At 46.1% G+C, this 15507-nt stretch overlaps 6 non-coding genes across 6 annotated transcripts; 2 read left to right on the top strand and 4 right to left on the bottom strand.

Annotated features, from left to right (window-relative positions):
* Positions 1-253: 253 nt before the first annotated feature.
* Positions 254-372, bottom strand: LOC122388554. Its single transcript, XR_006257818.1, has one exon. It is a non-coding gene; the product is annotated as a 5S ribosomal RNA (ribosomal RNA).
* Positions 373-2482: 2110 nt separating this feature from the next.
* On the top strand, positions 2483-2649 carry LOC122388565. Its single transcript, XR_006257828.1, has one exon. It is a non-coding gene; the product is annotated as a U1 spliceosomal RNA (small nuclear RNA).
* A 1604-nt stretch (positions 2650-4253) lies between these two features.
* On the bottom strand, positions 4254-4372 carry LOC122388556. The gene has a single exon (XR_006257820.1). It is a non-coding gene; the product is annotated as a 5S ribosomal RNA (ribosomal RNA).
* Positions 4373-6694: 2322 nt separating this feature from the next.
* On the top strand, positions 6695-6861 carry LOC122388562. Its single transcript, XR_006257825.1, has one exon. It is a non-coding gene; the product is annotated as a U1 spliceosomal RNA (small nuclear RNA).
* Positions 6862-7292: 431 nt separating this feature from the next.
* Positions 7293-7411, bottom strand: LOC122388553. Its single transcript, XR_006257817.1, has one exon. It is a non-coding gene; the product is annotated as a 5S ribosomal RNA (ribosomal RNA).
* A 7795-nt stretch (positions 7412-15206) lies between these two features.
* LOC122388568 lies at positions 15207-15373 on the bottom strand. The gene has a single exon (XR_006257830.1). It is a non-coding gene; the product is annotated as a U1 spliceosomal RNA (small nuclear RNA).
* Between the last annotated feature and the right edge of the window lie 134 nt (positions 15374-15507).

Here is a 15507-nt window from a genome sequence, read left to right on the forward strand (position 1 = left end):
CACATCACTACCGTTTGACGACAACGCGATCTCCGCAATGCGAAACAATGGTGCGTTAACGTCTTTGACTCTTTGGCGATGACTTCAGTGCCAAGAGTCTTTCACTACGGAGAAGAATCTTGCGAAGTATCAAGGTGTTGAATCCAAACAACTATGAAGATGTTTCCAGACTGCTCCGCAAAGGCCATATACGAAAAAAGCATTCAGTGGAAAATATAGACGATCGTCACAGCCCTCACTGCCAAAGCGAAAATGACAACGACACCCGGTGTTCCCAGGCGGTCACCCATCCAAGTACTAACCGGGCCCGATGCTGCTTGACTTCAGTGATCGGACGGGAACTGGTATTTTGAGCATGGTATGGTCGTTGCCACTAAACGTGTTCCAGCTTCACCACCCACATCTGTAACACAAAAGATGACGTCACAGCACTCCTACTCACCTGAACCCCAAATACCATAGTCATTTCCACGTCCTCAGTGGTCACTATAATGTTGACGCTATTCATTCAGCAACCGTCGTAGTTGCACTGTTAGCTTTTAGAGTGGCGACAGCTAAAACATGAAGCGTGTCCCGGGTCACTGCCTCGCCCTGTAATGTGTCATGTCCTGTTCCCCGCTATCTGCCTTGTTTGTTTGTTTTGTTGGGTTAGGCCCTTTCGGTCTGACAAAACCATTGCAGAGCCGGAAGGATGATAGGAATAAGGGGAGACATTGGTCTGGGCAGACACCCTAGTGAGTCGCCGGGGCTGAGCCCGTCCAGAGGACAGGTCACCCAGCCCCAAGGCACTCACTGCACCCGGCTAAGGGGTGCGCCCCCTCAGGAGCAGCGGTGCCGCTCCAAGGGAGCAGCCCGCATGAGATAAAGTTGCCTGTCCAGCCCGGAGGGGGGTTGCAGCGTGGAGGAGAAGGATTTCAGTATCCTGAGGATAGAAGCACGGAACGGATGACTATCTGCCATGTACCCTGTTCTGTTCTCTGCCCTGCTCTCCAAACTATGCCCCCTATACCCTGCCCTGTGTCATGCCTCGTGTCCTTCCCTGTTCCCTGAAATGTCCAATATACCCAGCTCTGAACCCTGACCTGTCCAGTGCATACCTCGTGTCCTGCTCAGTGCCCTATGCCCTGCTCTCCGCCATATTGCGATCTTACGAGGCTCGTCTCAATTGATCTCAAATGAGAAGTTTCAGCATTCTCAGTCACTCATGAAATATGATAGCTGGAGAGGCGGCGAATTTCTCCAACCTCCGATAGGTGGCGGTGGTGTAGCCCGCTAGCCCACTGTTATCGATATACCTACCAAGGCCCTAAATACAAGGTTGCACGGACTTATTTCTACTAAACCTACCAGAATATAGTTTCACGGTTGATTATTTAAATAATTATTCATTCAAAATTTATTTATTATTATCTCGTAATCATTTATAAGCAATTTCATAAATAAACTTTCAATTTGCTTGCCTTTTACTAGCAAAATAACTTTTCTAGTATTGGGTCAACATAGTGGTGTAGCAGTAGGAACCACATCTGGCAAAACCCCAATGCCTACATACAGCAGAAAAGCAGCCACCAGGTGTCGCCACAGTCGCCACACAGATGTCGCGCGCGTCGCCAATCGCCACACTACCGATTTCCATAAGGACGCATATGTACGGATATGTATAGGAAAGTCGCCCTTAATGATTACGCTTACATCCTTTGCTTATGAGGTCGGTGGTTGGAAATTGGGAGGGGCTCAGCTATTTTCGACCACGGATATGCCTTTATCACATGATGAGGAACATGTTGATAAGCGTTTTATGCGTCATAACAGCACAAAGGTATCTTTAATCATTTTTCAAAAATAGCCGTTCTGCCGTATCTTTCAGTGCAAGGTGCCGTCGGTCATCCCCGACGTGACGTCACGCAGGGAATTTGCCAGATTTTCCTACTAGACTTCGACACCCCCTGATACCTACTACCAACGGCTTATAGATGGCGGTGGTGTAGCCCGCTAGAGCTCGCTGATGTCACTCTATGCTATGGGAGTCATTAGGTACTTGAGTCATGTTCATGTTACGTCTTGACTTAAATATCTTCAAATAAGTTAACATTTGTAATATTCTGGGTAGTTTAATGATTAATGAACTGCACTGGTAGACTTATATTGTAATAGGTAATGATTGACCATGATAGACCAGCAGGTCATTGGTCTATCGGTCCATAGATTACTCTCTGAACTATAACTTAATATACAGCTCATAGAGGGCAGTTTTGTACTGCACCAAATTCTATGCTGAGTTTTTAGAAAATGTGCCGTAACGTTTTTCTGTCTCTTAAGGTGAACAATGCTGACAAGGGGTTCAGAACCATCAAATTTTTGTAAAGCAGCATGCGCCCTTAACGTTTTGTGTCAGCTTTAGGCTATCCTTTGAACTTCTAGTTGGAAGAACGTACTCCTTAGTCACTATGGGATATATACGGAAAAGTCGCCGGCGGAACTCATACTTACCTGGCTCAGGGGATACCGTGATCATGAAGGCGGTTCCCCCAGGGCGAGGCCCTTCCATTGCACATCGGTTGGGTTGACCCCTGCGATTATCCCAAATGTGGATAACTCGGGAGTACAATTTTTGTTAGCGGGGTAGGTTGCGTTCGCGCTCCAACCCTTTTTAATTGCTGATAATTGAGGCAGTGAGATTACAAAGTTGAAATGTAAGTGTGTTATATATCAGCGACAGTTCGGGACCGGCAGTCGGCAGTCGTCAAAATTTACGCAAATTGCCAGATTTCAGGGTATCGTTCCGTGACGCAGCGTTGCAGCCGTGCGCGCAGGTGGGGAACCTGGGCGTCACTTTTGACAGTACTCTATCCTGGGACGCTCACGTCTCCGAACTCAGTCGCCGGTGTACGGGACTGTTGATCGGTCTCTCCCATGCGCGCCACAGTCTCCCGGATGGCATCATTAGAACGCTCGTGACAGCACTCGTTATCTCACGCATCCAGTACTGCCTCTCAGTTTATGGCAATGGGTCCCAAAAAAATTTCGATCGTCTCCAAAAAATTTTGAACTTCGCTGCTAGAGTCATTTTCGGTCGCCGTAAATTTGCCCATGTCTCTGACCTGCGAAAAAAGCTCGGGTGGCTGTCCCCGCGTCATATGGCTGATTACCAAACCCTTGTTATCGCCCACAAAGCCATTCAGCGCGGCGAACCCGAGGAATTGGCAACCATGTTCGTCACAAACAGCGCTGTCCGGGAGAGACACTCCAGGCAAGACCACCTCTTTCACCTTCCGCGACCACGGCTGGAAACGGGTAGGCGGCGGTTCGGCTATCGAGCCGCTGCTCTACTCAACAGTCTCCCAACTCAGCTGTCGCAGCTGTCTCCCGCCCGCTTTGCCCGATCTGTTAAAGCCGCGATAGTGGACGGGGCATCAACTGATCGTCGCTGACCAACGGGTTGGTGGGTGGGTGAGTTGTACCTGTGGCACTACGAAAGTGTCTCAGTCCGTGCTTTGACGTGAGTGAATGTGTGAATGCTGTGAATGTTTAGATTAGTAACCGCGGATACGGATTCTGAGCAGTAATCGCCACGCACTTTTAGAATGTGGATCGCTCATGATTGTTCAATACAATACAATACAAACACTGCCAGTGCCTTTATATACAGAAGCACATAGCACAGTGTCGCAAATAGTACCATTTGTTACTTCCATTTATCGTTGCTCCTAGACTCCAGGGTATACCCCAGTACGACTCCAGGGTATACCCCAGTACCCACATTGTGTATAAAAAGGTATGCCTACTTACGTCATGTTCATAAACATCTGCTAACGCCATTGCCATGCCCTGGGCCCCTGAGCAAATGTAATGGTTTACGTGTTGACTGTTGACGCTGTTTTGTCTTATTGCTTCAGTGACCATATCAAAGCGACTGCACAAGAAAGCTGGAAAGCGGCACAACACAGTTGGACCTGAGGTCAAATCTCGAGACAGAAACTGCACTTTCAGGGCAGGTCGCATCACTGCCGTTTGACGACAACGCGATCTCCGCAATGTGAAACAATGGGGCGTTAACGTCTTTGACTCTTTGGCGATGAGTGATGACTTTAGTGCCAAGAGTCTTTCACTACGGAGAAGCTTGCGAAGCATGAAGATGTTGAGTCCAAACAACTATGAAGATGTTTCCAGACTGCTCCGCGAAGGCCATACCGAAAAAAGCATTCAGTGAAAACTGTAGACGATCATCACAGCCCCCACTGATACATCGAAAATGACAACTACACCCGGTGTTCCCAGGCGGTCACCCATCCAAGTACTAACCGGGCCCGATGCTGCTTGACTTCAGTGATCGGACGGGAACTGGTATTTTCAGCATGGTATGGTCGTTGCCAGTAAGTGGGGCCCAGCTTCACCACCCATATCTGTTACACAAAAGATGACGTCACAGCACTTTTACTCGCATGAACCCCAAATACCATAGTCATGTCCACGTTCTGAGTGAATAAGATGGTCACGTCACTATAATGTTGACGTTATTCATTCAGTAACCGTCATAGTCACTGTTAGCTTTAAGAGTGGCGACAGCTAAAACATGAAGCGTGTCCCGGGTCACTGCCTCGCCCTGGAATATGTCATATCCTGTTCCGTGCATGCACGTGCTATCTGTCATGTGCCCTGTTCTCTGCCCTGCTCTCCGAACTATGCCCCCTATACCCTGCCCTGTGTCATGCCTCGCGTCCTTCCCTGTTCCCTGAAATGTCAAATATACCCAACTCTGAACCCTGACCTGTCCAGTTCATACATTGTGTCCTGCTCAGTGCCCTATGCCCTGCTCTCCGCCATATTGCGATCTTACGAGGCTCGTCTCAATTGATCTCAAATGAGAAGTTTCAGCATTCTCAGCCACTCATGAAATATGATAACTGGAGAGTCGGCGAACTTCTCCAACATCCGATAGGTGGCGGTGGTGTAGCCCGCTAGCCCACTGTTATCGATATACCTACTACCAACGGCTTATAGATGGCGGTGGTGTAGCCCGCTAGAGCTCGCTGATGTCACTCTATGCTATGGGAGTCATTAGGTACTTGAGTCATGTTCATGTTACGTCTTGACTTAAATATCTTCAAATAAGTTAACATTTGTAACATTCTGGGTAGTTTAATGATTTATGAACTGCACTGGTAGGCTTGTATTGTAGTAGGTAATGATTGACCATGATAGACCAGCAGGTCATTGATCTATCGGTCCATAGATTACTCTCTGAACTATAACTTAATATACAGCTCATAGAGGGCAGTTTTGTACTGCACCAAATTCTATGCTGCGTTTTTAGAAAATGTGCCGTAACGTTTTTCTGAATCTTAACCCGCGCCGTGCTGGTGGCCTGAACTTTCCGCCGAGTGCTGGGGGGGGGGGCGTTTTCACGCCCCCCCGTCTAACTCGGCTCCTGGGCCACGTAGCGACACGCGGTAAGCGGCAATCGAAAGAGCGTCAAAAATAAAGACGAAAACACTTCGGTCATTTTTTGGGTCAGGTCAAAGGTCAGGTCACCAGAGGTCACCAAAGGTAAAATGTTGACTATTTCAACATTTTGGAAACTGCCAACGGCTATCTCGGGAACCGATAGAGCTACAGCGCCGCAGAAAAGCGCATTCGATAGCCCTTTAACAGACCTTTCTGAGTAATGTTCTCAGATTTGACCTCAGGTCAACGGTTTAGCCTCCAGAGGGCAAAAACTCCAAAAATAGCCGTTTTTACGAAAAACGTTTTTTCGTCAATAACTTTTGACTCATAAGCGCCATGACATTACTTTTGCCAGCATCGTGTTCCTCTCGTCGAGACGCGTCGAATGAACTATTCGTTGACCTTGAAAGGTCATTTTGAAAATTTGACCTCAGGTCAAGGTCATGACCTGACCGAAAAGGGTCATGTTGCATATCAGTCGATCCGTATCGTCGAGCTGAACACATCTGACGTGTTTTCACCGCTCTAGCACGTCTCTATCAAAAGTTATAGCCAAAAAACTGCTGGCGACCGTTCATGACCTGAGATGACCTCAGGGGCACACAGAGGGGTCACAGGTGCATTTTTCCTATTCAGTGTGTCATGTTTACCTATGAACCGATGTTTGAGAGCGTTTTGAACGATATTCGTCCAAAAGAGGCGCATTTCAATTTTCTCCCATTGACTTATAATGGAGAGGTCGCAAAATTGACCTGACCTTAGGTCACAGATATCAAAAATCCGAGATATACATTTTATACATACTGTTACTCATATCAATCGCTGAAAGTTTCAAAGTGATCGTTCAGTCGGTGTAGCTATAGCGAGCCTTTGAACTTTTTCTGAGGTAAGGTCACTTGACGTGACCTGGTGACCTGACCTTGAACGGCCTAGGTCTGAAATTTTCACAACATGTGCGGAAATGATGTAGGAACACGTGTACCAAAAACGGCGGCGCTGCGCGCCGCCGTTTTTGAGATATTCGCGAAAAACCTGAGGGGGGGGGGGGCGTAAAAACGCCCCCCCCCCAGCACGGCGCGGGTTAAGGTGAACAATGCTGACAAGGGGTTCAGGAACATCAAATTTTTGTAAAGCAGCATGCGCCCTTAACGTTTTGTGTCAGCTTTAGGCTATCCCATGAACTTCTAGTTGGAAGAACGTACTCCTTAGTCACTATGGGATATATACGGAAAAGTCGCCGGTGTAACTCATACTTACCTGGCTCAGGGGATACCGTGATCATGAAGGCGGTTCCCCCAGGGCGAGGCCCTTCCATTGCACTTCGGTTGGGTTGACCCCTGCGATTATCCCAAATGTGGATAACTCGGGAGTACAATTTTTGTTAGCGGGGTAGGTTGCGTTCGCGCTCCAACCCTTTTTAATTGAAGATAAATGAGGAAGTGCGATTACAAAGTTGAAATGCAAGTGCGTTGTGTATCAGCGACAGTTCGGGACCAACAATGCCAGTGCCTTTATATACAGGAGCACATAGCAGTGTCGCAAATAGTACCATTTGTTACTTCCATTTATCGTTGCTCCTAGACTCCAGGGTATACCCCAGTACCCACATTGTGTATAAAAAGGTATGCCTACTTACGTCATGTTCATAAACATCTGGTAACGCCATTGCCATGCCCTGACCCTGAGCAAATGTAATGGTTAAGTGTTGACTGTTGACGGCGTTCCTAAACAATCATCACATCTTATCACGAAAAGCCGTAATCGCCACGCCTTATGTGGAAGGCTTTTGATGTCAATTCATACATGCATACATATGTACAATCAGGCCCCGATTGATGAAGCGAAAACGACAACGACACCCGGTGTTCCCAGGCGGTCACCCATCCAAGTACTAACCGGGCCCGATGCTGCTTGACTTCAGTGATCGGACGGGAACTGGTATTTTCAGCATGGTATGGTCGTTGCCAACGACATGGATTCAGCTTCACCACCCATATCTGTAACACAAAAGATGACGTCACAGCACTTCTACTCACATGAACCCCAAATACCATAGTCATTTCCACGTCCCGAGTGAATAAGATGGTTTCAATGTTGACGGTAGTCATTCAGTAACCGTCGTAGTCACTGTTAGCTTTTAGAGTGGCGAAAGCTGAAGCGTGTCCCGGGTCTCTGCCAAAATGGGACAAAGACGCTAGGCAGCAGGACTTGTTTGTTTTTGTTTTGTTGGGTTAGGCCCTTTCGGTCTGGCAAGACCATTTCAGAGCCGGCCCCGGGAGGATGATAGGATAAAGGGGGAGACATTGGTCTGGGCAGGCACCCTAGTGAGTCGCCGGGGCTGAGCCCGTCCATAGGACAGGCCACCCAGCCCCAAGGCACTCACTGCACCCGGCTACGGGGTGCCGCGCTCCCTCGGGAGCAGCGGTGCCGCTCCAAGGGAGCAGCCCGCATGAGATAAAGTTGCCTGTCCAGCCCGGAGGGGGGTTGTGGCGTGGAGGAGAAGGATTTCAGTATCCTGAGGATAGAAGCACGGATAGGTGATTTCCTGCGCTCGCGGCGCTAGTTTTATGGCGCGCAGCTGTGTTTGTGGCGTACCGTGAACCGCGCCGGCCCGGCGGTGGCAGTTGGCACGCGACACGACACGATGACTTGTTGAGGAATACGGCGTTTGAGAGATGTCTGGGCTTCTTACATCAAGTATGCGTAGATACATGTAGGTATCTACGCATACAGGTATGCATAGATCATGTATCTACATAACATGTATGTTACATACATGTTCCGTCAACATAGGTACTCTTGCTTCACTAACGCTTCTTTCAGTTCCGATCACTGCTTGACTTCAGTGATCGGACGGGAACTGGTATTTTCAGCATTTCAGTTCATGTAAGCTAAGAATGGGTTGGAGCGCGAACCGGCAGAGGTGCACAAAAAGCCCAGCCTGTCTCCTACACGGTCTCCTATGGCTCCGGTTTGTCTCACCGATCATCTTTATGTACATACATCCAAGCATATCTATGCTTTCAAGTAAAGCTGGTTATATTACATTACAGTTATTCATATTTACAGGACGTAAACGCTATTCCTGAAGTGTGTTTCTTTCTGAAGCTATCCGCAGATATATCGTCATTTTTTAAGAAGCCGACAGACATACGGTTATGCACTGCTTTGGGCAAAGTGCGAGGCAGGGCTTGGTACACCTTCACCTGAAATGCATACTGGTGGTGTATAAATAGACTAGAGTGAGGCGGTCTAGTTGTTGACTGTGTCTGGAAAAACTTGGAAAGTCAAGAACTACCCTCATAAAACCATAGGGACGCCCAATTAATTCCTCTCATCCAATGAGGGTTCAGTTCCACATGGACCAGACGGGCGTCCATCTGCCGTCCCATAGCGTCCCTCTCCCGTTTAGTGGGGCAGTTACTACTTGGCGGGCTGAAGGTGAAGTGACCTAACGCTGCAGTGTGCGGTGCACATCAGTGTTTCTGTTTAGGAATCTGAAACTTTAAGGAGTGTATAACAAGTTTTTTTCCTGGATCAACATTACTTCATTTAGGTAAGAAAACATTTGAGGACGATTTTGCAATATTTGCTAATGGAACGAAGCCCATTAAATTGCGATGGAATACCTATCATATTGAGAAGGACCACAAATTTTCAGAAAACGTTTTGACTGTAGGCTTTAAGAAGCATCCTTTTATAATCCATCGCTGACTACATATATAGTGCAATGTATACACATTTCACGTGCATCGCTAATCTCTTCGCTAATACAGATCCTGGTATAATTTTTTTATTTAGCAAACCTCAGCTGTCATGTAAAATTTCACGACACATTCATACATTACAGTTTAGAGGCAGATAAATCCGATATTGCTGTTTTCTGCGCGGATCTGTGAGGTCGGTCCCTGCCATGGATGGTGTGAGACCATCCATGCTGCCGATCGTTCGACGCGCTAGTTTTATTAGGGGTTATATGACCGAAGGACATCGACGGCCGACAGAAATGCCTCGCCTGGCGGGGACACCAATGTGGAACACGCTGCCGGTTTTTCCGAAGTAAAACTGGAGATTTGCTAGACAAAGTTAGACTGAGTGAAATTAATGTACTTAGCCATATGAAAGCAAATGTTTGACAGAAAGTAAGCGGCCATTTTGTCGCTGCTGGAGACAACTGCCGGAAAGCTAGCTGCATTCCCGCAACATCCAATTTCTCATCGATACGTATCAAATGAAGCAGGGCAGATGGCCATATTATTTTTCTTAGGATGTCGGAATATAGCAGCATGTTAAAATACCAAAAAGGTGCATTGTCCTTGTTCATAACACAGCCTTTGTTCTGGGTCTGTGCCTTTGGATGGATCTCATGTAGTGCTTAAAATCTTTAGAAAAATGCACTAAGTATCCATTTGAATTATTACTTATGCCAACATGAATGGTATAATTTGTTGTCAAGTCTACATAGATGTGTTTCCTCCACTCTCAATGACTGATAAATGTTTTGCTGAGTAATGTTTTGTAATCTATTAATTTCTATGCCAGTGGTGGCTCAAATATCCTGTTATAGCTATGCAATGTCTAATCTTATATTTTTAAATAAAGTTAGGCAAATTCAACTGAAATTATGACTGTGATATTTGAAATATGCCATCTGATTGACCTTCATCATGCCTACATATAGCCTGGGCCAGGGCCTATTTTAAGACAATTGGACTGGGGTGGCCAGGCAGTGGTGGCGCCCCTGTCTCTTGTGTTGGCGCCCCCCCCCCCACCGAAATACTGCTGTGCGCAGCATTTCGATGGGGGGGGGGGGGCGTCGCAATCGAGTCTCAGAATGTTTTCTTTGTGACGGTAGTACGTAAGGACTAACGTTTCGGGAAAGTGTCTGGAGGCCTTTGTTGGCATAGTTTTTTTTTTCTAACATAGCCCTTTCGGGCGATGCATGGAAAGAATTAAGCCAAAAGTCGGCTGTGCATGGTGCAACCCCCTTTCGTCAGAGAACTTTTACTGCTTATGCCGATGGCCCTCAAATCCCCCCCCCCCCCCGATCCGTCCATGATAAACACCTTCCCATACCAAGCAGCCGGCGTCACTCGAGGTCACTTTATCTTGAAATTTCGATATCGATGACCTAAGGTCAGGTCAATTTTTCGACCTCTCCATTAGGTATAAGTCAATGGGAGAAAATTGAAAAGCGCCTCTTTTAGACGAACGCCATTCTAAACATTTTCAAACACTAAATTACGAGTTAACATGACACGCTGAACCAGAAAATGGCACCCGTGACCCCTCGTTATGCCCCCGAGGTCATATCAGGTCACGAATGGTATCTAACAGTTTTTCGCTAATAACTTCTGATAGAGGCAAGCTAGAGCGATGAAAACGCCTTAGATGTGTTCGGCTCGACGTTGCGGATCGACTGATATGCAGCACGACCTTTTCCGGTCAGGTCATTACCTTGACCTGTAGTCAAATTTTCAAGTTGACCTTTCAAGGTCAAATTATAGTTCATTCGACGCGTCTAGACGAGAGGAACACCATGCTGGCAAAAATACTGTCGTGTCTCTCTTGAGTCAAAAGTTATTGAAGAAAACGAAGTTTTTGCACTCTGGAGGCTAAACCGTTGACCTGAGGTCAAACCTGAGAACATTATTCAGAAAGCCCTGTAAAAGAGCTATCGATTGCGCTTTTCCGCGGCGCTGTAGCTCTATTGGTTCCCGAGTTGTCCGTCGGCAGTTTCGAAAAATGTTGAAATAACAAAATTTGACCTTTGATGACCTTTGGTGACCTGACCTTTGACCTGACCTAAAAAAATAACAAGTGGGTATTTTCGTCATGGTTTTTTACGTCCTTTCGGATGCCGCTTACCGCGTGTCGCTACTTGGCCCAGGAGCCGACTTAGAAGGGGGGTGTTCAAATCCCCGCCCCCCCCCCCCAGCAGGGCGTGGAAATCCAGGACCCCCAGTGGGGCGCGGGTTAAACCGCCGCCCGCCAGATTTTTCTCTTGGAAATACCCTCGTCAGAAGCAATGCGTGCACGTGCGTTTGAAAATCCATTGTTGATCACACGGCCTGTCTCATAGCCACATGACAAATTTAATTTTGCGGCCGATACTGATAGGGCTCCCAAAGGTGCAGTTGGCGCCCCAGTAGTGGTGTGGCGCCCCAATCGTGTCTGGGCGCCCGAATGTTGATAGGGCTCTTCAGTCGTGGTAGGCGCCCAAGTGCTGGTAGGGCGCCCCATTGCCGGTAGTGTGTCCCAATCGAATTAGAGAGTCCCATAGCTCAGTTGGTAGAGCACCGGACTCCCGGTAATGAGAGCCCGGGTTCGAGTCGCTCCGGTGCTCGATATTTGAGACTCCTGACGGGGATGGTCTGCGGTTGGTGGGAGCAGCCGCAGCCAGTTGAAGTCAGTTGAGTGGGACAGGTTGTGTCCGGCTTTGAAGGGCACGTTAAACTTAGGCATCTAAATTATTCCGTTACCCGGAATTGCGCGATCAGACGGTAGGGGTCGGGGTCTACGCAACAAGCTCTGCTTAGCGTGGGCTCCGGCTCTGTCAATCCGTCCATTCAAACATTCAAGCTAAATTTATAAAAAAGTAGGGCGCCACAGTTGCGGCAGGGCGCCCCCAGTAGTGAGAGGGCATCCCATTGGTGGTGGTGGCGCCTCAGTGAGCCCTTTTCCCCCTGTCAAGCTGAGTTCGCCCCAAGAATGTGTCGCCTCCGTGATTGTCGGCAGCCAATATCTGTGGGCAGACTTTTGGGCTGTTTTGCACTGGGGTGGCAAAGCAAGACGACTGGGGTGGAAAACCGCACCACTGGGGTGGGTTTTGCCACCCCAGTTAACATGTTAAAATAGGCCCTGGGGGCAAGGATTAGGTATGTCAAAAATGGCAAGGCAAGAGGAAAATAAACAACTCAGATTGTATTGCCACTCCTTTAGTCAGAGAATGAGGACGTGTTATAAGCAAAAAGCACCTACATGTCTTATCTTGAAATCAATGTCAGAGCCTACCTGACAACTTAGTATGGTCTCCCTCATTTTAAAATAATGCAATGCATTAGGTACTGGTACATTGCTCTGTGTGAAATTTATGGAGAACTTCACAAACCCCATTACAGATCAGTTTTATAAGCTTGTGCTTCAAATTGCTGCTTCCCACACAAACTGAAAGGCCTTTGAGCAAACTCATGAGCAAACTCCATGCCATCATATCTTGATATTGAGTAAACATGTTGACTACTTAACTGACCATTTACCCTTTTCTATAATCATATCATTCACAATTCTACACAGACCTGTAGGTAGACAATTCATGACACATTTTCCACCCACAAAATTATTATATACACAACTGAACACAAAGCATATGCTGAAAATAATCACATATCTCTGTTGCCTTTTTGCTATATAGGTACCTGTCTATAAAACATGAATAATTTGATGTTGTGAGCCTTGTGCGCAGATGAATGTTTGTGGTATTGGTGTTACAACAAGGAAATTGAAAATTTGTCATGCAGCTTAGAGAAGTTATACCTAGGTAATGTTCAAAATGAAGTGAGATGCCTTCAATTACTAAAACTCCAGTAAGAGGAGCCAATATTCTTTTGAAGGAAATTATTACTTATTTACATTAACATAACATAACATAACATATATTACAATGTAACAACAGGCTACAGGAGCCCAACAAGGTTACAAGGATGAAATACACAGTGATGTACACATTCATGCACACTGAACAAGATTTACATAACAATGAATGCAATGAGTTTATCCTAACAACGAAACCTATCAGAGTTGTCTACGTCTTCAATGGTGTCAAAGACCGCACCACGCTCCGTAAAATACAAATCCACGTTATGTTTGAATTTGTTAAGGGAGGAACTATCAATAACCCAAGGAGGTAAGCTATTCCACATATCAATGACGCGGTTAGTAAAAAAGGATTGCCTTAAACGCGTTTTTGAAAATTTCTTTACCAATTTACATCCATGTCCTCTTGTAGAGTTCGAACTTATCGTGAATAAGCTCTTAAAATCTAGCTTATCAATACCTCTATAAATTTTGAACAATTCAATCAAATCACCTCTCACTCTCCGGTAATGGAGTGAAAACATATTTAACGAGACAAGCCTTTCTCTGTAAGTCATCCCGCGAAAACCATGCACCATCCTAGTGGCCTTCCTCTGCACACGCTCTAGAGACTTGGCGTCTTTTTTAAAGGGCGAGTACCATGCCTGTGCACAATACTCTAAATGTGGACGAACAAGAGAACAATAAAGTTTTTTCATAACGTCTTTACTTTTATAATTAACGTTTCTATATATTACTCCCAACATTTTCAGAGACTTTTTACGCGCTTCTTGACATTGATGACTGAATTTTAGATCATTTGTGATCAAAACACCTAAATCTCTTTCTTCAAAAACATTTTGCAGTTGACTGCCGTTTAAATAATATCGATCATTTTCATTTACCCCAACGCTAAGAACTTTGCATTTCTCTACGTTAAATTCCATCTGCCATTTTCTGCTCCAATTGAAAAGAATGTTTAAATCTGATTGTAATGTCTTCATGTCCTCGTCTGATGTAATTGCTTTTGCCAGCTTACATTAAAGCTAGATAAAGCTAGATAGGTAGTTACCTGCATGCTAGCATCTTTCAATGTTGTCCTTTATCATCAAAATGAATGGAAACTTTAAAAAAGTTGAAGTGATCAGATAGGATAGGTAAAGCAATTTTACAATTAAGTTAATCATCCTTCACACCTTTGTAGTTGTTTCTGAAAGCCACTTCAATTGCTTGCCACACTATTTTTTCCAATATAACTGCAGATAAATGAATCAATTGGCTTATCTAATATCTACAGGAATATGTGACATAAGGACACACGATTTTTAGCATGGGTACCCAGTTTTCAGTTCTTAGCATGGATACCCAGTTCCAGTTCTCACAAAGCCAATTAGGTTGGGTACCTACCTACTTACCAGCACCTCCACATAATCGCTCCCCAAAATGCCCCCTGCCACGAACCTCTTATGAAGAGTTTAGAAGTGCAGGCTGCAGATTTCCGGCCCATGCAGAGTTTTCATTTCTTTGGCAATTCCTTAACTGCACTTGGAGCTCACAACCTTATATTACCACACCATCACAAAATATAATGTGAAGTCCTTTCACTTTGCTTACACTCCTTACACTGCACAAGACACACATCCACAGCACAGTACAAGCAACTGAAGCGAGCTGTTCACTGTTACAATTATCTTTCAAATTCAACTGACACCGATAGCTGGTTACCACGCAACGCGCTAGCAAATGGCTTCAGCTTGTCCCGCGAATGGCGGTTGCTATGGAAACCAGCTGACGAAACTTAACAGAACCCATTTTCGAACAGGAGTTTTGTTTTAACTGATAGGCGCCCAAAGAATTTGTGCGCCGTTTTTCGAAACATGCCCACCACTTTCGCAGTTTTTCTTCCTACATTTTACCTACACGGTGTCTCATGAGACACAATGTTAATCCAATGGGAACTGTCTCGTGGGTGTCTCATGGAGGAGATTTGTAGGAACTGTTTTTGAAGACACGTTAAGAAATGTAATGACCAAATCCCGTTGACAGCTGATTGTACCGACCAATTGCTACCAGTTAGCTGTTTTTATAGTCATTTTTGTACAGAAAACACAAACTGAAATCTGTCTCGCGGCTACCCTCTTCGGCTCTTTCCTGTCTCCTACATTGTAGGCAAGTAGGAAGGTTTGTGCACCTCTGCGCGAACGCAACCTACCCTGCTAACAAAAAGTGTACTCCCGAGTTATCCACATTTGGGATAATCGCAGGGGTCAACCCAACCGAAGTGCAATGGAAGGGCCTCGCCCTGGGGGAACCGCCTTCATGATCACTCATATGTATGTCATGCCTGATGTATCAAAACGCAATTGCCATGCCCTGAGCAAATGTAATGGTTTACGTGTTGACTGTTGACGCTGTTTTGTCTTATTGCTTCAGTGACCATATCAAAGCGACTGCACAAGAAAGCTGGAAAGCGTTACAACACAGTTG

This window comes from Amphibalanus amphitrite, unplaced genomic scaffold (assembly GCF_019059575.1).
Source record: "Amphibalanus amphitrite isolate SeventyFive unplaced genomic scaffold, NRLGWU_Aamphi_draft 000326F_arrow, whole genome shotgun sequence".
Lineage (NCBI taxonomy): Eukaryota > Metazoa > Arthropoda > Thecostraca > Balanomorpha > Balanidae > Amphibalanus > Amphibalanus amphitrite.